Source organism: Musca domestica, unplaced genomic scaffold (assembly GCF_030504385.1).
Source record: "Musca domestica strain aabys unplaced genomic scaffold, Musca_domestica.polishedcontigs.V.1.1 124, whole genome shotgun sequence".
In the NCBI taxonomy this organism is placed as follows: Eukaryota; Metazoa; Arthropoda; class Insecta; order Diptera; family Muscidae; genus Musca; species Musca domestica.
In genome coordinates, this window is record NW_026712162.1 from 1,550,068 (window position 1) to 1,577,254 (window position 27,187).

Sequence of the window (27,187 nt, forward strand, 5' to 3'; positions counted from 1 at the left end):
AGAAAATAAGAAAACACAGAATTATGTACAACATGTTAAATATTTTAAGTGTATTAATAATGAAATATTTCAATATCCATTTCCTGTTGATGCTGTCATGAAAGAAGTACAGCAAAAAATGAGTGGCAAGCATTCAATATCCATTATCATCATTATCGTCATTGTTTGCAACAAGAACAAGATGTCACAATTTCCAAGTGAAGTTGTCGGAAAACGGTTACAGAAAACAATATTGGTTTTGTCACATAATGGATGGAAACGGAAATGAGAACAGCTGGTGTTCTTGATCAACTATCATCACTGATGTCTCCGGTATGGAGAAAACTTAACTTTAAGGTAAGTGTTTAGAAAACAATGTCAATTATTATTATTGTTTATATAATTAATTAATAAAGAATTCCGAGAAAAGTGTTACCTTAGACGGGGAAAGATGACTGGAATTAAAAGTTGAATTTGGTCTTTTATGAGTTAAAAAGTATATTTCGGTTTTGCCGATAGATGTTTGCTCTCAGTATATGTCAGTTTAATAAATTATCTATACATATAAAAAAAGTATTGAAACAACTGACTGACTTAGAATCAAAGGCTAGACTAAACGTCTGAAGCTATAATTTTGCAGGTGGCTCAGTTTTGGCGCGTAGGCGTGTGGATACGAAAAGGATACGAAAAGTACTAAAAATTGAATACTTTTTATTTGCCAAACGTAATGAGCTGGAGTCACTGATAGAGTGCAGCAAGCGCCCGAAAAATACTAAATAGTACTATATTTGGTACAATTTGTTATTGGGTGAACAGATAGAGCATGAAATCTCATACAGGGTGAGATAAAAAACTGCAACACAGTCAAACGCCATAATATTTAATTTTTTTTTAATTTTATTGACTGAAAGCTAAAAATGACGGATATAGCATAAATTTTTAGAATAAGTTTATATATGTTCGAATTAATCAGCACGAGTTATAGCCTCTAAACGGACAATGAAACCGTCACACGTTGCCCGAGTGTTGCCCTGCGGTATTTTGGCCCATTCCCGGCGAGGCGCTTGCTTGAGGTGATCGACACTTTGGTGTTTTTTGGTGCCAACCGTGTCCAACGGATTGATATCCGGAGATTTTGGTGGCCATTTTGCGCTGGAAATGAAGGAAGGGACCTCATTTTGTAACCATTCTTGGGTTGGCGCGTGCTAAGTGCGATGGTCCTGTTGGAATGTCCAAGTACACACTCCAGAATATTTTCGCGATAATATTCGACATTTATTCTGATACCACGGTCGATTAATACCAGTGGAGAGCAACCATCGGCTGTTATGGCGGCCCACACCATCACCATGGCCGGCGCTTGAGTTCTGGTGGCCAACCGAAGGTGCACATTTTCAGCTGACCTCTTTTGCAAGTCAACGTGATCATTTTGTTTCTTTACAAACTGCTGGAAAATTAATGTTTTTTCATCGGAGAAAACCAAATTCAACAGTTCACCACTTTCGGCCAAGCGAAGCTACTCTTTAGCTCTTTCGTGTCTATTTTCTTTCCGTTGCTGTGTAAGTTTTTGCACTTTTTGGAATTTCAATGGCTTTAGCCCGAGCTCATTTTTCAATATTTGCCGAATGGAATATTGCGATATGTTCAGTTTGCGAGCCTTTTTTCGGCCTCTGCGACGCAGGTTTCGATCAAGTTGCTTCTTTACTTTTCGAACCATTTCTGCTGATTTAGCTTTTTTCTTCCGTCGACTTCATTGACGTCGGGCTACGCTATCAGTATCACGGTAACGAGCGATGGTACGAGATACAAAAGATTTATTTCCATTTAAATGCTGGAGTGCTCGAACGATAGCCACTTGTGGTTTTCCAGCCACACACTATCAAAGAAATCACACTACCATGCTTGAGTTCCATCACGAATAACTTTTTTTCTTGAAAATGCTCACCAAAATGCTTTTGTACGCTTGTAAACAATGTAATTAGCTGTCACTGGCATAATTTTGACAGCTGTCGAACGAGTGGCTTTGAAATGACAGCAGTCTGAAATTGGTTACGGTTTTTTTATCTCACCCTGTATTTGACATTAAGGTCTTTGTTGCTGTGTAGCCTGAACATATTGAGGTGGTTTCGGAAAGGCGAACTATAATTGTTCGGAAAGTACAAAATGGTTCTATACTTATTTAGATTTGGTTGAAGGGATAGAGATAAAATTCTGGAATTTGATATTTAAACATCTGACAGTATCCGTATTTGAGATTTGGTTGTGGGTTTGTATATGCGAACTATAGTTGTCCGAAAAGTACTAGATTGAACTAAATTTGGTATAAGGTGAAGGGACAGACTTGCAATTCGAAATTTCATATTGCTATAATAGTTTGTGTCTCGTATTGAGATATGGAAGGGGTTTGCAAATGAGTACAAAAATTGTTCGAAAAGTACTAAATGTTACTAAATTTCGTATTGCGTAAAGGGAGAGACCTTAAATAGACCATTAGCGTCTGTGGTTAAGATACAGTGCTGGTTTTGGAAATTTGTACAATAATTGTTTGCAAAGTACGAAGTGGTACTAAAACAAGTTAAAAATTATCAGTCAGTTTTGCCGGCAGATGTTTATCCTCAGCCAATGTTCGATTGTTTTAATATATTTTGACTTCCGTTATGATTGCTCAAATGTTTGACCGTCTATGGAGAAGGTTTGGAAGGAATGGGCCAATATTGTTAATTTCGTATCAGGTCTAAATAAATATGATATAAATATTGTGGCGTGCCAGGTTTGGACTATATCGAATACTTTCTTCACTTTATATGAGATATGTGATAATTTTTAGAAAATTTTAGAATGTGCGTGAGGTACCAGTTATAGTGGACCGAGGTATTCCATTTTCACACTAAAAATATTGGTGTGGGGGAAAATTACAAGAAAATCGAAAACTTATATCCAATTCTATGAGAAACCATAAATTCCATATTCATCTCAGGTTTCTGGTTGAGCGAAATATTTAGATGTAGCAAGCTTCAAAGAATCGCTGATTTGTTTCGCAAGCTATGATAGATAAAAGTATTGAAAATTGTGACCCTTTGTGCGAGAGGTACTAGAAGGGGTTCGCAGATGTATATTATCTTCACAACAGATCTTATATGGGCAAAAATGTTTGCATGTGTGAAATGTGAAGATAGTTGAATACTTATTTCGTTTTCTTTGATAGTTTCGTTTTTCAAAATCTTTAACCATATGCGGGGGAGGTACCAGAAGAAATGGTCCGATCTCTACCATCTTTATAACAGATCTTGTGTTGATGGAAATATTGAGATTTACCATGTTTGAATGGAATAGGATCTTAATTTCCGTTTTATGAGATTCATGGATATTCAAAATGTTGATTCCTTTGTGGGGGAGGTACCAGAAGGAGTGGACCGATATATTCCATTTTCACAGCACATCTTGTGTTAGTAGAAATAATGGGGTGTGTGAAATATGAAGAGAATCGGATGTTTATATTGGATTTTATGGTCGTTTAGGTTATTAAAAATTTTGTGGGAATGGGCCAAAATTCCGCAGAGCAACATTCGGGCAGCGTGTGACGGTTTCATTGGCCGTTTGAAGGCCATAATTCGTGTCAAAGGTGACCAATTTTTCTATCTCACCCTGTATATCCACAATTTAATTATTCCCTCAATATTTTTTTTAACAATCCACGGCCAAAATCGTTATTTTTTTTTTCCACCAATTTTCAAAATCTAAATTTTGAACGCAATTAACTCAAAATAATTGCCCAATTACCCTGAGCTTGACTCCAAAAAGATTAAAAAGTTTTGTGCTTAAATACCAAAGGCATTCAAAACCCACCAACATTGGCCAAAACTGTCATTCATTGTCGTCTTCCAGAATTTCCAAGAGCAAATAAATCGCGCGGGCAGCTCAGTTTTCAAAATGGCCAACAACAATACATCCATCAGAATTCTCCCAAGTTTTACAATAAAACGCTAAAATTTTAATGACTATCCGAATTTGCCAACAAGCCAATTCCCAAGCCAACCGACCAACGAACCACCAATGGACAATCCTGTAGTTACAGTCAAGCAAAGCCAGTGGGAAAGTTTGTTAGCCAAACCACTTAAGAATTTGATGTTGTTTTTGGGAACTTGCCTTGCAGTTGATAGTGGAACTCAACGTGCTGATGTTGGTGGTGGCGGTGGCGGCGCGGTGTTGTTGTTATTTTGTATTCTTCACTTGTCGTTAGTTAGTATTCAAAATCTTGAATCAACTAATAAAATTTGGTCGTTGGTCCTTGTCATAATTTTGCAGAGGGCTTTTCAGAAATTTTCTACCAAAAAAATACGAAACAAAAAAATTCCAGCACTTGTCATTGTTGTTGATGAAGTATCCGACTAGTGAGTGGTATCAGTGGAGGAGAAACATATTCAAGTGTTTGGCCAAAAGTTTCCTCTGCACTTTTTTTGCTCTCATTTCGTTCGCTTGATTCTTGGCTGGAGAACACTAATTGTAAACGGACCCAAAGACTTTGTTGTCAATGCTTTATGATACGACAAGACACTCTTGGCTTAAAGGACATTTTATGAAAGCAAGGAATAAACACAAGGATAACTGGCTCACTCAGTCGTCGTCTCACATAAACCAACTGTTTTTGAAAAGTACCAACCAAGGACCAACCGATGAGTACATTTATATGGGTCAACATTTGTGTTTGCCAAAGAGTCAAGAAGGAGAAGAAGATGAAGAAGCAGCAGCAGAAGAAGAATGACGGAAAGTTTCTTGAAAATGAAGTGTTGGCAAATGTTTTCGCCTCGCCTTCGACTTCTTCCAGTGTCTTTCCTTGGCCAGTGTCTTCCACCTCTCTTTCTCCCTCCCTCCCCCATCCACTTAATTTACATTTTGTTGTTAATAACATAAAAACAAAAACTGTTTATCGAGAAGAGGAAAGAAACGTGTAAGCCGTAAGCATAAAAACCCGGTGCACAATCAAACTGGACTAAAGCATAATCTGGACTCTGTTGCAGACAAAAGGTACTTTAAATTAATTTATTAAAAATTCTCTTTTGGTAGTTCGTTTCTTATTTTGTGGAACTTGCAGTTTTGCCAATTAAAAGAAAGGTGGAAATGATAATAATGATGGGGCATAAAAGAGAGGGCAGGAGAGTGGACTATAGTGGCTCATTATGTGTTATATTCTCTTGACACTAAAAACAAATAAGGCACTGAAGACTTGGAAAAAATGTTATTAAAAATCAATGATTGCAGATTTAAAAAAAAAAAAAATTGTTTATAATCACCAAAAATCCAACATTTTTAGTATCTTAAAAAAAAAAACAAGTAAAAAATACCCTCCACCATTTGGTACAAATTTGACAATTTCCAAAAAATAAAATCCGTTTAAAATTTTGTTAAAATCTTAAAAATACCGAATGCCTATACGACGACTTGGGCCTGCATAGGCAACTTTTTTCATAAGTTATTACATTATTTAAATGCGAAACTTGAAGAAAAATCTGTTTATAATGTAGCTAAAATCATCAAAAAACCGAATATAGGGGGTACTGTTATATGGGGGCTATACGAAAACGTGGACCTGCACAGACAATTTTCTGGCATGGGCTGAAGTATCCATTTCGAACTTCACATGTCGATAAATCATCAAAATATCGAATATCGGGGGGTACGGTATATGGGGGGCTATACGAAGACGTGGACCTACCATTTTCTGTTTTATGCTGCAGTATCTATTACGAACTTTAAATACCAAATTTGAAACAATTCCGTTAATAATGTCGCTAAAATCGTCAAAATACCGAATATCGGGGGGTACCGTTATATGGGGGCTATATAAAGATGTGGACCTACATGGCTCATTTTTTGACTTAGGATGTAGTATCCATTACGAACTTCAAATACCAAATTTGAAACGATTCCGGTAAATAATGTCGCTAAAATCACCAAAATACCGAATATCGGGGGTACCGTTATATGAGGGCTATACAAAGACGCGAATCTGCACAGATAATTTTCTGTCTTAGGCTGTAGTATCCATTTACGAACTTAACCTGCCTACTGGCAAAATATACATGTGTGCAAAATTTTAGCCATCAATCTCAATTTGTTCGAAAGATAGCGTGATTACAACAGACAGACAGGCAGACAGACACACAGACAGACGGACATGGTCGTCGTAGAATTTTACGCTGATCAAGAATATATATACTTTGTTGGGTCTGACATGAGTATTTCGAGGAGTTACAAACGGAATGACAAAATTAATATACCCTCCATAGTATGGTGGAGGGTATAAAAATCTTAAAAACAATTTAAGTATCTCAAAAAAAGGCAGGTCCTCGATTTTTTTTTGTAAAAAATTATTATTGTTGGTCCTTAAAAAAATTAAAATTTAGTTTAAAAATCCACCATTGTTATGCCTTATTTTCGTCGGTGCTAGGTCAGGTACAAAAATTAAAAATATCGACCTACTCTTGTGAATAATTATAACTCCTATAAAAAGGTGAAACAAGAGTCCGATTATCTTCAAATTTCACACATCCCAATATTTTTGTTAACAAAAGATCTGGCGTGAAGATAGGATATATCTGTATACTCCTTCTAGTACCTCCACCACAAGGGGTCAAAATTTTGAATAACCATAAAGCTCGTAAAACGCGAAAAGAGCATCCGATTCTTGTCGAATTGCACACATTCTGATACTCCTACTTAAGCTGGATATGGTGTGAAGATGGACCACTCCTTCTGGTACCTCCTCCACAAAGGGTCGCAATTTTGAACAATTATAATTTTAGAAAATTTTGAACTAAGAGGCCGATTCAAATTTCGCACATTTCAATATTTTCACTAACACAAGGTCTGGTATGAAGAACGCATTGAACGAACCCCTCCTTCTAGTACCTCTCCCACAAAGAGTCAAAATTTAGAATAACCAATAAGCACATAAAACGCGAAATGAGCATCCGTTTATTTTCAAACTCCGCACATTTTAATACTTCTGTCAGCACAAGATCTGTTGTGAAGATGGACAATATCGGACTACTTCCTCCCCCACAATGGGTCAAAATTTAAAAAAAAAAAATTATAACTCTCATAAAACGCGTACTTATCGAAAAATTATCAAATATCTCATATAAAGTGAAAGAAGTAGTTGGTATAAAATCCGATTTATATCGGATAAAAATAACCCTTCGGAACCTCTCTCAACCGTTTGCATAATCATAACGCAAGTCAAAATATATTTAAATAACCCAACATTGGCTGAGGCAGCTGTCGCCAATGCCGACAGATTCCATTTAATTTGTTTAATTTCTTTTTAGTAAATAGCCGAGACGTCCTTCAATCTTATTTTGAAAAATACATGCTTTGTATATTACCTGGAGTCTTGAGTCCGGAAACTTTTTCCTTAATAAATATGTTGCAAAATCCAAAATATTTCAGAAGCTGCTCAAAGCTTGAATAGTGAGTCAAAGAAGAGATTTCAATCACACTACACGAAAATCATGTATGAAATATCTTAAATTTTTAGTCAGAGGAGGTCCTTAAACAATTTTTTTTCCAAAAATTACAAATTTGAAAACAACCTTGAGTCCATGAGTTTTAGCCCGAAAATCTTTGAAAAGATATTCCTAAAATATTTTAGAAGTTTATACAAGAAAATTTACCAAAATCAGAGTTTGCAGTATACAGAAAACACATTTGGTGCACTACAACTACATTAAAATCGCAACCGATCGCTACAAATGTTGGCAGAGGTATTTCTGAGCTGTACTTGATATCTTATACCTAATATCATTGTTATAGAGTGTATTTAACGTTTGTGGCAGACTTAAATATCAATTCGTATTAAACATATATATGGGAGTTACAGCAATAGCCGATTCTACATTCTGGCTTCTAGGCAATAAAACCAAAATCGGACAAAGATTATATATAGAGCTATATTATATTATATATCGATTATATATAGATATATAAGAGCTAAATCCAAATCTGAAAAAAATTTTTCTCAACATTTGACAAACGATCTGTGCAAAATTTTATCTTAATCGGACAATAAATGGGACCTGTACTTTGCTTACAAAAATACATGGATAGACGGAGAGCAGGACGAATATGTATAAATCGACTCAAAATGTGATTCTATGGTGATCATCAAAAGGAACTATGGGTCCCGTCCAAAAAAATGCATAAACAATTTTACATTGTACGAATTTTGATAAAAAAAAAAACAAGAAAGCAGCTAAGATCGGCCGGGCCGAATTTTTAGTACACTCTACCATTTGAAAGGAATTTGAAAATTTTTAAAAATACTGTTTAAATGATGATAAGTATTTTTTGTAATAGGCTGTAGTACCTATTAAAATCTTCAAATACGAAATTTAAAACGATTCCGGAAAATAATGTCGCTAAGATCATAAAAATACCGAATAATGGGGGCTACCGTTATATGGGAGCTATACAAAGACCTGCAACATCATACGAAACTTTTTGTCAAAGCTGCACTGGCCGTTACGAACTTTAAATACGAAATTTGTAACAATTCCGGTGAATAATGTCTAAAATCATCAAGATATCGAATTTCGGGGCGTACCGTTAAAAGGGGCCATACGAAGATGTGGACCTGTCATAAGCTGTAGTACTCATTAAAAACTTTGAATACGAAATTTTAAACAATTCGGGTAAATGATGTCATTAAAATCATTCAAATACCAGATATAGGGAGGTACCGTTATATGGAGGCTATACGATAACGTGGACTGATATGGCCCATTTACGAACTTAACCTCCATACTGGCAAAATACACATGTGTGCAAAATTGTAACCTTCGATCTCAATTCGTTCGAAAGATAGCGTGATTACAACAGACAGACAGATGGACATCGCCAAATCGTCTTAGAATTTTACGCTGATTTCAGGGTCCATCATGAATATTTCGAGGAGTTACAAATGGAATGACAAAGCTAATATTCTCCCATAGAATGGTGGAGGGCATAAAAATTGTACTAATTTGAAATAATACCAACTTAAAAAGCAGTAAGTTCGGCCGGGCCGAACTTTGAATACCCTCCACCATTTGGAACGAATTTGGAAAAAAAATCAAAAAATAAAATTTTTAAAAAATTCTGTTAAAATTTAAAAAATACCAAATATAGCCGTCTATTGGGGTCTATACGACGTGGACCTACATAGGCATTGTGTGTCATAAGCCATTACCATATTCAAATTCGAAACTTGAAATAAACAGTGAATAATGTAGCTAAAATCGTCAAAATATCGGAGCTGTGCGAAGACCTGCACCTGCATAGACAATTATCTGTCACAGGCTGTAGCACCCATAACGAACTTCAAATACCACATCTCAAACAATTGCGTTGGGTATTGTACCTAAAATCGTCAAAATACCGAATATAAGGAGGTACTGATACATGGGCCTTTACGAAGACGTGGACCGGCATAGACAATTTTGTGTCACAGATTGTAGTTCACATAACGAACTCCAAATACGTAATTTAAAACAACTCTGGTGAATAATGACGCTAAAATCATCAAAATACCGAATATTGGGAGGTACCCCTATATGGGGGCTATAGGAAGACGTGGACCTGCACAAACATTTTTCTGTCTTAGGGTGTAGTATCCATTTCGAACTTCAAATACCAAATTTGAAAAACTACCGTTAAATAATGTCGCTAAAATCATCAAAATACCGAATATAGGGAGGTACCGTTATGTGGGGGCTATACGAAGACGTGGACCTGCACAGACATTTTTCTGTCTTAGGCTGTAGTATCCATTTCGAACTTCAAATACCAAATTTGAAACAATTCCGGTGAATAATGTCACTAAAATCATCAAAATACCGAATATCGGGAGTTACCGTTATATGGGGGCTATATGAAAACGTGGAAAAATAAACATGTGTGCAAAATTTTAGCCATCTATCTCAATTCATTCGAAAGTTAGCGTGATTACAACAGACAGACGGATATCGCTAAATCGACTTAGAATTTTACGCTGATCAAGAAAATATATACTTTGTTGGGTCTGACATGAGTATTTCGAGGAGTTACAAACGGAATGACAAAGTTAATATACCCTCCATAGTATGGTGGAGGGTATAAAAATTGGTTTAAAATTTCCAACCAAATTTTAGGCGTTAAAAATATATACTCTCTGTTGCTTATATGCTTGATAAATTTTGAAAAGCTGTCATTGAAAATTCTTCACTATTTCCCAGAAACGTCCTTTAAAATCCATACCATCGAAATTTTTTGAGGTTTTAAAATTGTCAAGTGCTTTTGAGCTTTTACCCTTTGTATAATTTTTCTATTGTACATTGAAAATTAAATTCTCCGAACTTCTACTCCTTGCAAACATTATCCTTAATTAAGAAAACAACAATGACAATTCCCAAAAACTTAAAAAAAATACAATTTCTGTAGTGTTGTCAACAACATTGCAACTCCTTAAATTTGATTAAATATTACCATCGCTACCATTTATTATTTGTAAGCTTACGTGTAATTTTTCTTTTGTTATTCATTTTTGTCGGTTGTTTTTCTCTATACCTCTTTTTTTATTTTGGTTGTGTTCGCTCTCCGTTTTGTTGTTTTTTTTTTTTGGTTGCTGTTCCTTAACGATGCAATGTTATCCTGTTTGTTACCCCGAACTTTACATAGAACTCAAAAACAAAATGATAAATGGCACCATCTACACGCTGCTGCAATTCCATTCCGCCACCGCCGTCGCCGCCGAATACCTTTGCCGCTTTGCCACCGAAGTGAGAAATAATTAATGTTACATATGTTGCACAAATGTTGCTGTGTGCAACATTCAACCATTCGTTTCATTCATTCATTCATTCGTTCGTTCGTTCATCCTAGAATTGTTCAACGACCAAAAAGGGAACATCACAAAAAAGTAAATGATAAAAAATATGCAACTATTTGTAGAACTTTTGTAAAATGTCCTGGCACAGGTACGTTCATGGAACAGCAACAACACCGACAGAACAAAAAACCCAGCACAACTAATGCCAGTAAATATTCATTGTGGTGGTTGGTTGGTAGCTGGCTGGTTGGATGGATGGCGTACCAAAAAAAAAAAAAAACACGCTGAGAGAACAATGACATAAAAACGAGTACCTGGTGTTTTGTTCGTATTTTTTTTATACGCCAAGTTGTAAAATTTTATTAATGTGTATATGTAGATATTTTCTTGTTATACAAATTAAAATATTAAACGAGGTGATGGCAATGCTGCTGCTCGCATTCTTCTCTTTCTCAAATGAACAATTTGAGAGTTAAAGAGATTGCTTCATCAATTTAATGTCAATTAACGTTCTCATTGAAATCTCTGTTGACGTCTGAACTCCACATCAATCATACGCACCAAAGGACTAATATTTTGATACTTTATCATACCGTTTGTAACACCTCGAAATATTCATGATAGACCCTACAAAGTTTATATATTCTGAATCAGCGTAGAATTCTAATTCTAATTCTAAACTCGAACTTATTGAAAAATTATCAAATATCTCATATAAATTAAAGGAAGTAGTCGACTTTAAATGCAAATCTAATCCTTTTTATATTTTTATTCGATCTATATTGGATACGAAATACTCCTTCGGAATCCTATGAATAGTCAACAGTTTGAATAATCATAACGCAAGTTAAAATATACAACTGTCGTCAATGCCGACAGATTCCATTTAATTTGTTTAATTTCTTTTTAGTAAATAGCCGGGATCGAGTCCTTCGATCTGTCTTATTTTGAAAAATAAATGCTTTGAATATTACCTTCCGGAAACTTTTTCCTTAATAAATATTTTGCAAAATCCAGATATTTCAGAAGCTGCTCAAAGTTTAAATAGTGAGCCAAAACAGAGATTCTAATCACACTATACGAAAATCATGTATAAAATATCTAAAATTTTTAGTCAGAGGAGGTCCTTAAACAAATGTTTTCCAAAAATTACAAAGACGATTTAGCGATGTCAGAATGTCTGTTCATGCTATCGTTCGAACGAATTTAGATAGAAGGCTAACATTTTGCTCACATGTGTATTTTCCCAGTAGGCAGGTTAAGTTCATAAATGAACCATGTCGGTCCATAGTTTTCGTATAGCCCCCATATAACGGTACCTCCCGATATTCGGTATTTTAGTGATTTAAGTGACATTATTCAGCCAAATTGTTTGACATTTCGTATTCGAAGTTTGCAGGTTCCAGTCTTCGTATAGCCCCCATACAATGATACCTCCCGATATTTGGTATTTTGATGAATTTAGCGACATTATTTACCCGAATTGTTTCAAATTTCGTATTCGGCGTTTGTAAAGGATACTACAGCCTATGCCTAAAAATTTCGAATGCAGGTTCTAGTCTTCGTATAACCCTCATAATATTGATATCGGGAGTTGGTATGTTGATGATTTTAGCGACATTATCGTCGGAATTGTTTCAAATTTCGTATTTGAAGATCTTAATGGGTACAACAGCCTATCACAAAAAAATACTTATGCAGGTCCACATTTTCGTATAGTCTCCGTATAAAGGAATAACAATATTTTTCGTAATTTTTAGAAATTTTTCAAGTTCCTTAAAAAAATTGAGGGTTCGGCCGGGCCGACTTTAGCTCCTTTTTTACTTCTTTATTATATTTTTAAGCAGTGTCATTATGGCCTCATTCGTAGATTTTAGTAAATATTTTTTTCTTAAGCTTATGACGAAAATAAATTGTAATTTTTTGAAAAAAAGTAAAGATCAATAATCGTAGATTTAAAAAAAAAAAAAAAAACAATTTTTAAAAACCAATATACGAGAACTAGTATCAATGGATACTTTTATGACCGTACTTGAACTGACTTGTCGCCAGTTCTCCTTTGCAGATTGGAGGTTAGGACTTTGCTTTGCCTTCCGTCTCAGCTCTGTCATTATTCGGGTAGATGGTCTGGGAGAACTTCCTTGTCCTGCTGCTTTGTCTTGGGGGCTGTGATTTGGTGGTTTCATTGTTTGCCCTTTCTACGAATAGCGCCTGTGAAAGCTTTTGTAACCAGACCAGTCACAATTTTCTTCAGTCAGAAAATTTGTGCACGGCCTGGACTAGCTTTTTTCTTTCTTCAATCCTTCCTTTCGAATTTCCGCACTGCCTTAAGGTTCGCACTGATTACAGCCTTTTCTCAATCCATAACATGAAAGTGGTGTAAGTCAATGAACACCTTCATTACTACACTAATTTAGTTTTTTTTTTTTAAGGATGAAAAATAATTGTTCGCTCTTTCTTAGAAGTGTCATCCCCGCCCTTATTTAAAATCATGGGGTTCTCTATGATATAGCCTCCATATCCATAAGCCCGAAACTCGTGAGATTTTAAGACTTAACCTAACTTCGGTAATTTTATATATTTTTTAAATACCTCCGACTAAAATCGTATTATTTTAAAAATTTAATGTTTTTTTTTTCCAAATATCATGGCAATAAATCATGGATCTTAATAAAACGTTAAAAATATTTTTTTAGATTTCCTGGGCAAAATTCATTAAGTGTTACAAATTTTTAAAAATATTGTAAAAATGTTGTTTTTTTTTTTCAAAGTCACCCGACAAGAAATAGCGTACTTTAAAAAAATCAAGGTGTAACGATCTAATAAACGTAGTAATTTATATTTTTTTATAGGACAGACAGATCTATTGGCATGACTGACCAAAAATCGTATATCTCAAGGCAATAATTGCCGATTTTTTTTTGGAAAAATGCTCAAAAATAATAGGGATATATGTTCTGGTTGCGAATACAGCGTCTGCTTGCGCTTTCTTGTAACTCTCCCAGAGATGGTATGAAATTTTGATCTTACCAATATTTCCAAAAGTACTGGATTTAATGTAAAAACTGGATTTACGGGTCCACCCATTCTGAAAATTCCCTTGCTAAATTTTTTAATTAAAATATGAAGAAACAAGTAAAAAAAAAACTTTGAATACACTCTACCATTTGGAACGAATTCAATTTCAAAAAACAAAAAAAAAAAAAAACAAATTCCGTTAAAAATTCTGTTAAAATCTTTAAAATACAAAATGAACCCGTCATATTAGGATTTAAACGATGTCGTGGACCTTCAAAAGGCAAATTTTGTCATAAGCCATTACAATATTCAAATTCGAAATTTAAAAAAAAATCGGTGAATAATGCAGCTAAAATCGTTCATATAGGGAGGTACTATTATATGAGGTCTGTACAAAAATGTGAATCTGCACAGACAATTTTCTGTCTCAGGTTGCAATATCCATTACGAACTTCAAAAACCAAATTTGAAATAATGTCGCTAAAATCATTAAAATTCCGAATATCGGGAGGTACAGTTATATAGGGGCTATACGAAGACGTGAACCTGCATAGACAATTTTCTGTCATAGATTGTAGTATCTATTACGAACTTTAAATACCAAATTTGAAACAATTCCGGCGAATATTGTCGCTAAAATCATCAAAATACCGAATATTTGGAGGTACCGTTGTATGGGGGCTATACGAAGATGTTGACCTGCGCAGACAATTTTCTGTCATAGGCTGTAATATTCATTACCAACTTCAAATAACAAATTAGAAACAATTCCGGTGAATAATGTCGCTAAAATCATCAAAATACCGAATATCGGGAGGTATCGTTATTTGGGGGCTATACGAAGACGTGGACCTGCGCAGACAATTTTCTGTCATAGGCTGTAGTATTTATTACGAACTTCCAATACCAAATTTGAAACAATTCCGATGAATAATGTCGCTAAAATCATAATAATACCGAATATCGTTAGGTGCCGTTATATGGGGGTTATACGAAGGCGAAGGCAATTTTCTGCTATAAGCTGTAGTATCCATTTTTAACTCTAAATACCAAATTTGAATCATTTTCGGTGAATAATGTCGCTTAAATCACCAAAATACCGAAAATAGGGAGGTACTATTATATGTGGGCTATACCAAAACGTGGATCTACATGGCCCATTAATATCGGGGGATGCCGTTGTACGGGGCTTTACCAAAACGTGGACCTACATGGCCCATTTTCAATACCAAAAGTTTTGCAGACATAATATACATTTGAGTAAAATTTTATCAACCTACTTCATTTCGTTCGAAAGCTAGTGTGATTCCCACAGTCGGACATCGCTAAACCGACATAGAATTTTATGCTGATCAAGAATATACTTACTTTATGGAGTCTAAAATGTATATTGCGAGGTGTTACAAACGGAATGACAAACTTAATATATCCTCCATATTATGGTGGAGGGTATACAAATGGGTACTGGTATAATAGGCTGTGATTCCAACAAAGCAGACTGGTACCTTCCAACTTTTTCAAAAGCATGTCGTCAAGCTGGCCAATCATAGGCGTTTTTTTTTTTCTATTACCTTTACATCAACAACATTGAATTCTTAAGAAAGATTTCTATAAACCAATATATGAACTATTCATAAGAATTATTTATAATTTTTTTTAATATTTTTTAAGATTTACCCTTATTTTACGACTTTCGAGGCAGCAATTGTGTATCTTTAATAAAAAGAAGCAAAACTCTATTTTCTCATGAATTGTTTAGTATGTGGAATATTCTGGCGTGTACATAACGCACATTTATCATACGTATACGTACGATATTAGTTATTGTTTTTTTGTTATTGTTTATTAAATGGAACAATAATGATAGCATAATGTACCAACTGATGTTACCACGCCCGGGCAACTATAAACCGAAAAAATACGTTGAAGAGACACAAATTTTCTAAAATAGATTATGTGATATATGTGAGTTTCCCTGCCATAACATGTGTTTTTGTTCCTTTACTTGCAACTATAAACAGACAGATATACTCAGAGAATCCATTAGTTTGATAAAAAAAAAAATACAAAAACATATTAGATATGCCAGTTTTTATTGTAGTGTAATGTAAGGAAGGTGTTTGACATTTACCAAGAAAGTAAGACGTAGTTGTGCTATGTGGAGATGCAAAGTGCAGTTCGATGGGAAAAATATAAAAAAAAAGTTCATCACTCATCAAAATGTTCTTTTTTTTCACGAGAAGAATATTATCATGTCAACCATTTATGGAATATAATTTGCCAAATGGCTTTATTAAATATTAATACATTTTTTTATTATGGCATGCAGCAACGAAATTCAATAATCCAGGCATTTAGAAGAAATTTCAATTGGCTTAAATGCTTTAAGCCAAAAACATTGCAAGAGATGATATGCAAAATTTGAAAAGGGTATTGAGAGAGTAGGGAGAATTTGGATAAAATTTGACTCAAATCTATTCCTGTTTTATACCCACCAGCATCGTATGGAGGGTATATTAAGTTTGTCATGCCGTTTGTAACACCTCGAAATATACATTTTAGGCCCCACAAAGTATATATATTCTTGCTCAGCATAAAATTCTATGTAGATTTAGTGATGTCCGTCTGTGAAAATAACTCTACCTTCCGAACGAAATAAAGTAGGTTGATAAAATTTTACTCAAATGTGTATTATGTCTGCAGGACTTTTGGTATTGAAAATGGGTCATGTAGGTCCACGTTTTAGTAAAGCCCCGTACAACGGTACCCCCCGATATTCGGTATTTTGATGATTTTAGCGACATTATTCACCGGAATTGTTTCAAATTTGGTGTTTGAAGTTCGTAATGAATATTACAGCCTAAGACAGGAAACTGTTTGTTCCCGTCCACGGCTTCATATAGCCCCTATATAACGGTACTCCCCGATATTCGGTATTTTGATAATTTTAGCGACATTATTCACCGGAATTGTTAAAAATTTGGTATTTTAAGTTCGTATTGGGTACTACAGCCTATGACAGAAAATTGTCTGTGCAGGTCCACGTCTTCATATAGCCCCCATATAACGGTACCATTCGATATTCGGTTCTTTGATGATTTTAGCGACATTATTTACCGGAATTGTTTCAAATTTAGTATTTGAAGTTCTTAATGAGTACTACAGTCTATAACAGAAAATTGTCTATGCAGGTCCACATCTTCGTATAGCCCTCATATAACTGTACCCCCGACATTGGGTACTTTGATAATTTTAGCGACATTTTTCACCGGAATTGTTTCAAATTTGGTATTTTAAGTTCGTATTGGGTGCTACAACCTAAGACAGAAAATTGTCTGTGCAGATCCACGTCTTCATATAGCCCCCATATAACGGTACCCCCCGATATACGGTACTTTCATGATTTTAGCGACATTATGTACCGGAATTATTTCAAATTTTGTATTTGAAGTTCGTAATGAATACTAAAGTCTATAACAGAAAATTGTCTGAACAGGTCCACGTCTTAATATGGTCCCCATATAACGGTACCTTCCGATATTCGGTACTTTGATGATTTTAGCGACATTATTCACCGGAATTGTGTAAAATTTGGCGTTTGAAGTTCGTAATGAATACTACAGCCTATTTTTTTAATTGCCAAAATCGTTCCAAATGGTGGCCCAAAGATCGACCCGGCTGAACTTACAGCTTGTTTTTTTACTTGTCTATACCTAAATTAGACTTTAAACCATATAAGTCATTTTTATGTAATACCCATTGGCTACGTTTGTGTTGTTCATACCCAAGGTGTTGGTTTTCCATATGTAATGAATTATGTATGCAAATATCTGACAAACGTGATTTCATCCGATGATGTAGTGCTGCAACCAAAGCATTTCATTAAAATAAAAACTGTCACCCAATTAATGTCAATTAAATATTGTAAATAAGCAATTGCATAAAATGCAATTAAAAATATGATATTGTCAATTAAGGATATGATGGAAGGTGGCGAGTGGCAAGCAATTACAACAAAGAGGATAATATTAAAACGTGATGGAAAACGGAATCCGCTATTATTGTCGTCTGTTGATACTTAACAATCAATCCTTTAAAAATCCAAAAGTTTTGTATATCCTTGAAAAAATCCTGGAGCATTGGTTTATGGATCATTTAAAAATATACTTAAATATTTACATTCAGTTGTTAACAAATCTTTAAAAAAACTATTGTTAAAAATTTACGATTAGCCAAAATTTACGATTCCATCAAAAAAAAAAAAAAAAACTGTAAGTTTGGAAACGAATCCGAAAAAAATCCGGTTAAAATCTTAAAAATACCAAATGTAGCCTTTATATTAAGGTCCATACGACGACATGGAGCTACTTGCCTAGGCGACTTTTTTCTTAAGCCATTACAATATTAAAATTCGAAACTTGAAAAAAAAAAATAAATAAATAGGTGAATAATGTAGCTAAAATCATCAAAATACAGAATATAGGGAGGTACCATGGGGGCTATACCAAAACGTGGACCTGCACAGACACATTTCTGTCATATGCTGTAGTATCAATTACAAACCTCAAATACCAAATTTGAAACATTTCAGGTAAATAATGTTGCTTAAATAACCAAAATACCGAAAATAGGGAGGTACCATTATATGGCCGCTATACCAAAACGTGGACCCACATGGTCCATTTTCAATACCAAAAGCCGTGAAGACATAATAAACATTTGAGTAAAATTTTATCAACCTACTTCATTTCGTTCCGAAGCTAGAGTGATTTCCACAGACGGCCAGACGGACGGACGACATAGAATTTTATGCTGATCAAGATTATATATACTTTGTGCGGTCTAAAATGTATGTTTTGAGGTGTTACAAACGAAATGACGAACTTAATATACCCTCCATACTACGGTGGAGGGTATAAAAACACTCTTATTGTTGTGTTGGTCCTTGAAAAAATATTCTTAAAAAATCCAGGTTTATTGGTCAGTTGGTTCTTGAAAAAATATTCTTAAAAGATCCACTCTTATTGCTTTGTTGGTCCTCGAAAAAATATTTTTTAAAAATCCACGCTTATTGTTGTGTTGGTCCTCGAAAAAAATATTTTTTAAAAATCCACGCTTATTGTTGTGTTGGTCCTTGAAAAAAATATTTTTTAAAAATCCACGCTTATTGTTGTGTTGGTCCTTGAAAAAAATATTTTTTAAAAATCCACGCTTATTGTTGTGTTGGTCCTTGAAAAAAATATTTTTTAAAAATCCACGCTTATTGTTGTGTTGGTCCTTGAAAAAAATATTTTTTAAAAATCCACGCTTATTGTTGTGTTGGTCCTTGAAAAAAATATTTTTTAAAAATCCACGCTTATTGTTGTGTTGGTCCTTGAAAAAAATATTTTTTAAAAATCCACGCTTATTGTTGTGTTGGTCCTTGAAAAAAATATTTTTTAAAAATCCACGCTTATTGTTGTGTTGGTCCTTGAAAAAAATATTTTTTAAAAATCCACGCTTATTGTTGTGTTGGTCCTTGAAAAAAATATTTTTTAAAAATCCACGCTTATTGTTGTGTTGAAAAAAATATTTTTTAAAAATCCACGCTTATTGTTGTGTTGAAAAAAATATTTTTTAAAAATCCACGCTTATTGTTGTGTTGGTCCTTGAAAAAAATATTTTTTAAAAATCCACGCTTATTGTTGTGTTGAAAAAAATATTTTTTAAAAATCCACGCTTATTGTTGTGTTGGTCCTTGAAAAAAATATTTTTTAAAAATCCACGCTTATTGTTGTGTTGGTCCTTGAAAAAAATATTTTTTAAAAATCCACGCTTATTGTTGTGTTGAAAAAAATATTTTTTAAAAATCAACGCTTATTGTTGTGTTGAAAAAAATATTTTTTAAAAATCCACGCTTATTGTTGTGTTGGTCCTTGAAAAAAATATTTTTTAAAAATCCACGCTTATTGTTGTGTTGGTCCTTGAAAAAAATATTTTTTAAAAATCCACGCTTATTGTTGTGTTGAAAAAAATATTTTTTAAAAATCCACGCTTATTGTTGTGTTGGTCCTTGAAAAAATATTTTTAAAAATCCACGCTTATTGTTGTGTTGGTCCTTGAAAAAAATATTTTTTAAAAATCCACGCTTATTGTTGTGTTGGTCCTTGAAAAAAATATTTTTTAAAAATCCACGCTTATTGTTGTGTTGGTCCTTGAAAAAAATATTTTTTAAAAATCCACGCTTATTGTTGTGTTGGTCCTTGAAAAAAATATTTTTTAAAAATCCACGCTTATTGTTGTGTTGGTCCTTGAAAAAATATTTTTTAAAAATCCACGCTTATTGTTGTGTTGGTCCTTGAAAAAAATATTTTTTAAAAATCCACGCTTATTGTTGTGTTGGTCCTTGAAAAAAATATTTTTTAAAAATCCACGCTTATTGTTGTGTTGGTCCTTGAAAAAAATATTTTTAAAAATCCACGCTTATTGTTGTGTTGGTCCTTGAAAAAAATATTTTTTAAAAATCCACGCTTATTGTTGTGTTGGTCCTTGAAAAAAATATTTTTTAAAAATCCACGCTTATTGTTGTGTTGGTCCTTGAAAAAAATATTTTTTAAAAATCCACGCTTATTGTTGTGTTGGTCCTTGAAAAAAATATTTTTTAAAAATCCACGCTTATTGTTGTGTTGGTCCTTGAAAAAAATATTTTTTAAAAATCCACGCTTATTGTTGTGTTGGTCCTTGAAAAAATATTTTTTAAAAATCCACGCTTATTGTTGTGTTGGTCCTTGAAAAAAATATTTTTTAAAAATCCACGCTTATTGTTGGGTTGGTCCTTGAAAAAAATATTTTTTAAAAATCCACGCTTATTGTTGTGTTGGTCCTTGAAAAAAATATTTTTTAAAAATCCACGCTTATTGTTGTGTTGGTGCTTGAAAAAAATATTTTTTAAAAATCCACGCTTATTGTTGTGTTGGTCCTTGAAAAAAATATTTTTTAAAAATCCACGCTTATTGTTGTGTTGGTCCTTGAAAAAAATATTCTTTAAAAATCAAAGCTTGTTGCTCGGTTGGTCCTTGAAAAAAAAATTTTTTAAAAATCCACGCTTATTGTTGTGTTGGTCCTTGAAAAAAATATTCTTTAAAAATCAAAGCTTGTTGCTCGGTTGGTCCTTGAAAAAACATTCGTTAAAAACCCACGCTTATTGTTTTGTTGGTTCTTGAAAAAATATTCTTAAAAAATCCAGGTTTATTTGTCAGTTGGTTCTTGAAAAAATATTCTCAAAAGATCCACTTTTATTGTTGTGATGGTCCTTAAAAAATATTCTTTAAAAATCCAAGCTTATTGGTCTTTTGATCCTTGAAAAAATATGCTTTAAAAATCCACGCTTATTGTTGTGTTGGTCCTTGAAAAATTATTCTTATTGGCTTATTGGTCTTTTGATCCTTCAAAAAATATTCTTTTGATCCTTGAAATTGGTTTGCTAGTAAATTATTTTTAAAAACCCATTTTAGTTACCCCTTTCAGATTTACATTTCCCGAACAGCCATCCCTATCCCGATAATAGACTAAAAATTATACTCCAATTAATTGCTTCCTATCAATTTGTCAATATCCGTGCATATTATTGAGCCAGCGAGCGAAAAGTGGTCGCTGTGGTTGGTTGATGGTTGAGCAAAATACAGTCGCTGGCGTCTGTCATTAGTGTTGCTAACCGAAGCAAGCAACCAAATAACAGCGGCAGCTGCAACAACAACAACAACATCGTGCTATGTCAAAAGAACGGTAAATAACGAATATTTGATTGCTTAATTTATTTCGCGGTGTTTATTGAAATTACCTTGAGTTTGGTAGCGAAATTGATAAATACAAATTTAGCAGCATTAATGGAATATCAACAGAGTGGGATGCTAAATGCAATTAACGGCATTGATATGGTAATCAACACGATAAGCAGTAATTTTTTTTAGTATGCTGCAATCTTTGGAGTTTTTAATCGAGCGTACACGGTCCTTGAAATAAAGGAGAAGTTTTAATTCAATTGATTTTAAAATTTGTATTTGTTGATTTTTGAAGGAACTTAAGAATAATTTAATGCTGGAATACTTAAAAAAATCAAAATAAAAATTAGTGTGATTAAGTTCCATTACTTTCTGAAAAATACACCTAGTCATTAGTCTGTTGATCCTTGGAAAACATTTTTTAAAAATCGGAGTTAAATTGTTATATTGGTCCTTGAAAAATATTCTTATGAAATTCGAGAATCAAAGTGGATTAAAAAATCCAGTTACCCTCGAATTTTTAAGAATACATTTTCAAGGATCAACAAAGCAATAATCTGGGATTTTTAAACTAGGACTTCATGGCCAACAATTGCGGATTTTTAAAAAATATTTTTTCAAGGACTAGCACCCCAATAAGCATGGATTTTTAAATGATATTTTTTTTTTCAAGGAATAATACTATAAACGTAAATTTTGCAAAAAAAATATTTTTCCAAGGACCCACTAACCGAAAACCTAGATTTTTTAAGAATATTTTTTCAAGAACCAACGAACCAATAAGCGTATTTTTTAAGGACCAACACAGCAATAAGCGTGAATTTTTAAAGAATATTTTTTAAGGATAATCGTTGATTTTTAAAGAATATTTTTTTCAAGGACCAACACACCAATAAGCGTGGATTTTTAAAGAATATTTATTTCAAGGACCAACACACCAATAAGCGTGGATTTTTAAAGAATTTTTTTCAAGGACCAACACACCAATAAACGTGGATTTTTAAAGAATTTTTTTCAAGGACCAACACACCAATAATCGTGGATTTTTAAAGAATATTTTTTCAAGCACCAACAGACCAATAAGCGTGGATTTTTAAAGAATTTTTTTTCAAGGACCAACACACCAATGAGCTTGGATTTTTAAAGAATATTTTTTTCAAGGACCAATACACCAATAAGCGTGGATTTTTAAAGAATATTTTTTCAAGGACAAACACACCAATGAGCGTGGATTTTTAAAGAATATTTTTTAAAGGACAAACACACCAATGAGCGTGGATTTTTAAAGAATATTTTTTCAAGGACAAACACACCAATGAGCGTGGATTTTTAAAGAATATTTTTTAAAGGACAAACACACCAATGAGCGTGGATTTTTAAAGAATATTTTTTCAAGGACATACACACCAATGAGCGTGGATTTTTAAAGAATATTTTTTAAAGGACAAACACACCAATGAGCGTGGATTTTTAAAGAAGGACAAACACACCAATGAGCGTGGATTTTTAAAGAATTTTTTTCCAGGACCAACACACCAATAAGCGTGGATTTTTAAATAATTTTTTTTCCAGGACCAACACCAATAAGCGTGGATTTTTAAAGAATTTTTTTTAAGGACCAACACCAATAAGCCTGGATTTTTAAAGAATTTTTTTCAACATCAACACCAATAAGCGTGGATTTTTAAAGAATTTTTTTAAGGACCAACACCAATAAGCCTGGATTTTTAAAGAATTTTTTTCAACATCAACACCAATAAGCGTGGATTTTTAAAGAATTTTTTTTAAGGACCAACACCAATAAGCGTGGATTTTTAAAGAATTTTTTTAAGGACCAACACCAATAAGCGTGGATTTTTAAAGAATTTTTTTTAAGGACCAACACCAATAAGCGTGGATTTTTAAAGAATTTTTTTTAAGGACCAACACCAATAAGCGTGGATTTTTAAAGAATTTTTTTAAGGACCAACACCATAAGCGTGGATTTTTAAAGAATTTTTTTAAGGACCAACACCAATAAGCGTGGATTTTTAAAGAATTTTTTTAAGGACAAACACACCAATGAGCGTGGATTTTTAAAGAATATTTTTTCAAGGACAAACACACCAATGAGCGTGGATTTTTAAAGACTATTTTTTCAAGGACAAACACACCAATGAACGTGGATTTTTAAAGACTATTTTTTCAAGGACAAACACACCATTGAGCGTGGATTTTTAAAGAATATTTTTTCAAGGACCAACACACCAATAAGCGTGGATTTTTAAAGATTTTTTTTCAAGGACCAACACACCAATAGGCTTGGATTTTTAAAGAATTATTTTTTCAAGGACCAACACACCAATAAGTGTGGATTTTTAAAGAATTTTTTTTTCAAGGACCAACACACCAATAAGCGTGGATTTTTAAAGAATTTTTTTCAAGGACCAACACACCAATAAGCGTGGATTTTTAAAGAATTTTTTTTTCAAGGACCAACACACCAATAAGCTTAGATTTTTACAGAATTTTTTTCAAGGGCCAATACACCCATAATCGTGGATTGTTAAAGAATATTTTTGCAAGGGCCAACACACCCATAATCGTGGATTGTTAAAGAATATTTTTTCAAGGACAAACCCAACAATAAGCGTGGATTTAAAAAAAAAAACAATTCTCGCAATTGTTTTTAAAGATATTTTCAATTTCTTGAAAATACTATTTCAGGACACTTGGCCGGTGTCCTGAATTTTTTTAAATATTTTAAAAGACTTCCGGAGGGTTTCTTTAAAAAACTTTTCAAGGAAATAGTGGCCGAGAATCGCAGATTATTGAAATATTTCAAGTATTGCCTGGCCAGAAAACATAAACTTTTATAGAACATTCTACAATGGCTTTCTATCGAAGAATCATACATTACATAAAAATTAAGAACACACTGGTGATAATCATTATTTTTTTTTAAATATTTTTGGGAAATGTCCTGACCACCAAACGTTTCTCATTAACTTTTATGAAGATGGGATTGATCGGAAAGAACAAATTTCGCATATCTCAACATTCCTAAACACTTTATGTCATGAAAAAGGATAGAAGAGATCGGACCACTCCCTCTGGTACTTCCTACACATGGGGTTAACATTTTTAATACCCAATACCCTCATTGAATGAAACATGAGCATCCGATCCTTTCCAAACTGGGCAAATCCCAATATTTCTACCAACACAAGTTGTGTTGTGGAGATGGAGAAGATCGAACCACTCTTTTTGGCTCTTTTCAAAAAATCTGAAAATATTAACCAGTTTTTTTCACATTGCAACATTTTTATTATACCCTCCACCATTCTATGGAGGGTATACTAACTCTGTCATTCTGTTTGTAACTCCTCGAAATATTCATAATAAACCCTACAAAGTATATATATTTTGGATCAACGCGATGTTCGTCTGTTGTTGTTGTAATCACGAACGAATTAAGTTAAAAGGCTAAAATTTTGCATACATGCATAGTTTACCAGTATGAAGGTTAAGTTCGTAAGTGGGCCATGTCGGTCCACGTTTTCGTATAGCCTCCATATAACGGTACCTTCCGATATTCGGTATTTTCATGGTTTTAGTGACATTATTCACCGGAATCGTTTCAAATTTCGTACTGGAAGATCCTAATGGGTAGTTCAACCTATGGCAAAAAATGTTGTATGCAGGTCCAGATCTTCGTATAGGCCCCATATAACGTTACCTCCCGATATTCGGTATTTTCACGATTTTAGCGACATTATTCACCGGAATCGTTTCAAATTTCGTACTGGAGGATCCTAATGGGTACTACAACCTATGGCAAAAAATATTGTATGCAGGACCAGCATATAACGGTACCCCATATAACGGTACCTCCCGATACTCGGGAGCAACATTATTAACAGGATTTCAGCAACATTATTAACCAGAATCGTTTCAGATTTAGTATCTTAATGGGTAATACAACTTATGGCAAAAAAATTCGTATGAGGGTCTACGTCTTCGTATAGCCCGCATATGACGGTACCTCCCGATACTCCGCATTTTCATGATTTTTGCGATATTATACACAGTAATCGTTAGAAATTTCGTATTTGAAGTTCGTAATAGGCACTATAGCCCATGACAAACAATTTCGTATGCAGGTCCACGTCTTCGTATAGTCCCCATATAACGGTCCAAACATTATGTTTGGGGTAAATATGTTATTTACAGGTTCTATCTTTATGCTGAAGTTATATACCTGTGGGCAATCCGGCTGATACTTTTTTATTTGTTATTTTTTTTAAGTACTTCCTGATCAATAATCGAGAGTATGAAAAATTAATAATCTCCTGGCCGGAAATCGTTTTTTTTTAAATATATTCCCTGGACAAGAATCATTTTTTTTTTCAATATTTTTATCTTGGGAAATAATTTTTTTAACAAATATTTTTAGAGACCCCGCGATGAATCGGCGATATTTTAAATATTTGTCAAGAACTTCCTTGTGTGGGATCTGGCACTTTTTAAACCTATTTTTAGAACTTATTAAAGTTCTATTTTTAAAAATGTTGTTAAGGACTTCTTTGCGAAGAGTCGTGGCCTGCCTAAAGTTTGTATCAAGGATTTATGGTAAATCTTGAATTTAGAAATCATATATTTTAATTAATTTATTCCAACCAAATAAGCTTTGATTGATTTTTGTATTTTTTGAAACGTTTTGTCAATCAGTTGTTGGCAAAAATTAGTGATTTTATGTCTAAAAATCATGTATGAATCATGGACTGATAAATTTCCCCCCTCATTTTTGACCTCATATTATTTTTTTTTTCCAAAATTTCCAATCTTCTTTCCTTAAAAGATAATATTTTTCTTCACCCCATAAAAAATTCCACATTCTCCGACACAAAAATTACCTTTAAATATTTATGGTCATCTTCTACGTTTTTTTTGCCAAAAATAATATTACATGATAATAGCCATAAATCACATTATGAAAGTAAAGTTTTTCTCGACGCTTACAAAGCGTCATAATTTACAAAAGACCATTTGTTCCCTGGGGACCCATTTTACTATTGAAAAATTCTTAAAGAAAAGTGTCCAGGTTGTGGACTTGCGTGATAAATTCCTTTAGCATCGCATTGTTTTTAAATACTTAATTTTTCATTTATATTTCAGTTTGCGTTTGGTTTTTTTTTTACAAAACTTTTTCAATTTCATTTTAAACTTCTTGGAAATGTTAAGTTCAATGGAAATCTCTGGAGATTCATTACATTTTATAATGTAAGCAACAAATTTTCCTTTTTTTTGAATTTTAATTTTGCTGTTCTTGTTGTTGTTGTGGTTAGAGTTTAGATAGATGGTTGCGGTTACGGTTGGTATTGTTTGTTTGTGTTGTTGTTGTTGTTTTACTTAAGTGGGTGCCCTGCAGGCCAATAAGACGAGACAAATTTAAATTGCTTTCATTATTATTATAATTTTTTGGAGGTATACAGTCGTCGTCATTACACGCTGGAGGGGGGCCCAAAAATTACAAATTCCAAGAAATGTGGTTTTGCATGGACCGAGGCTTTTATAGCTCTATTCTGAAAGGAATTTTTAGGGGATC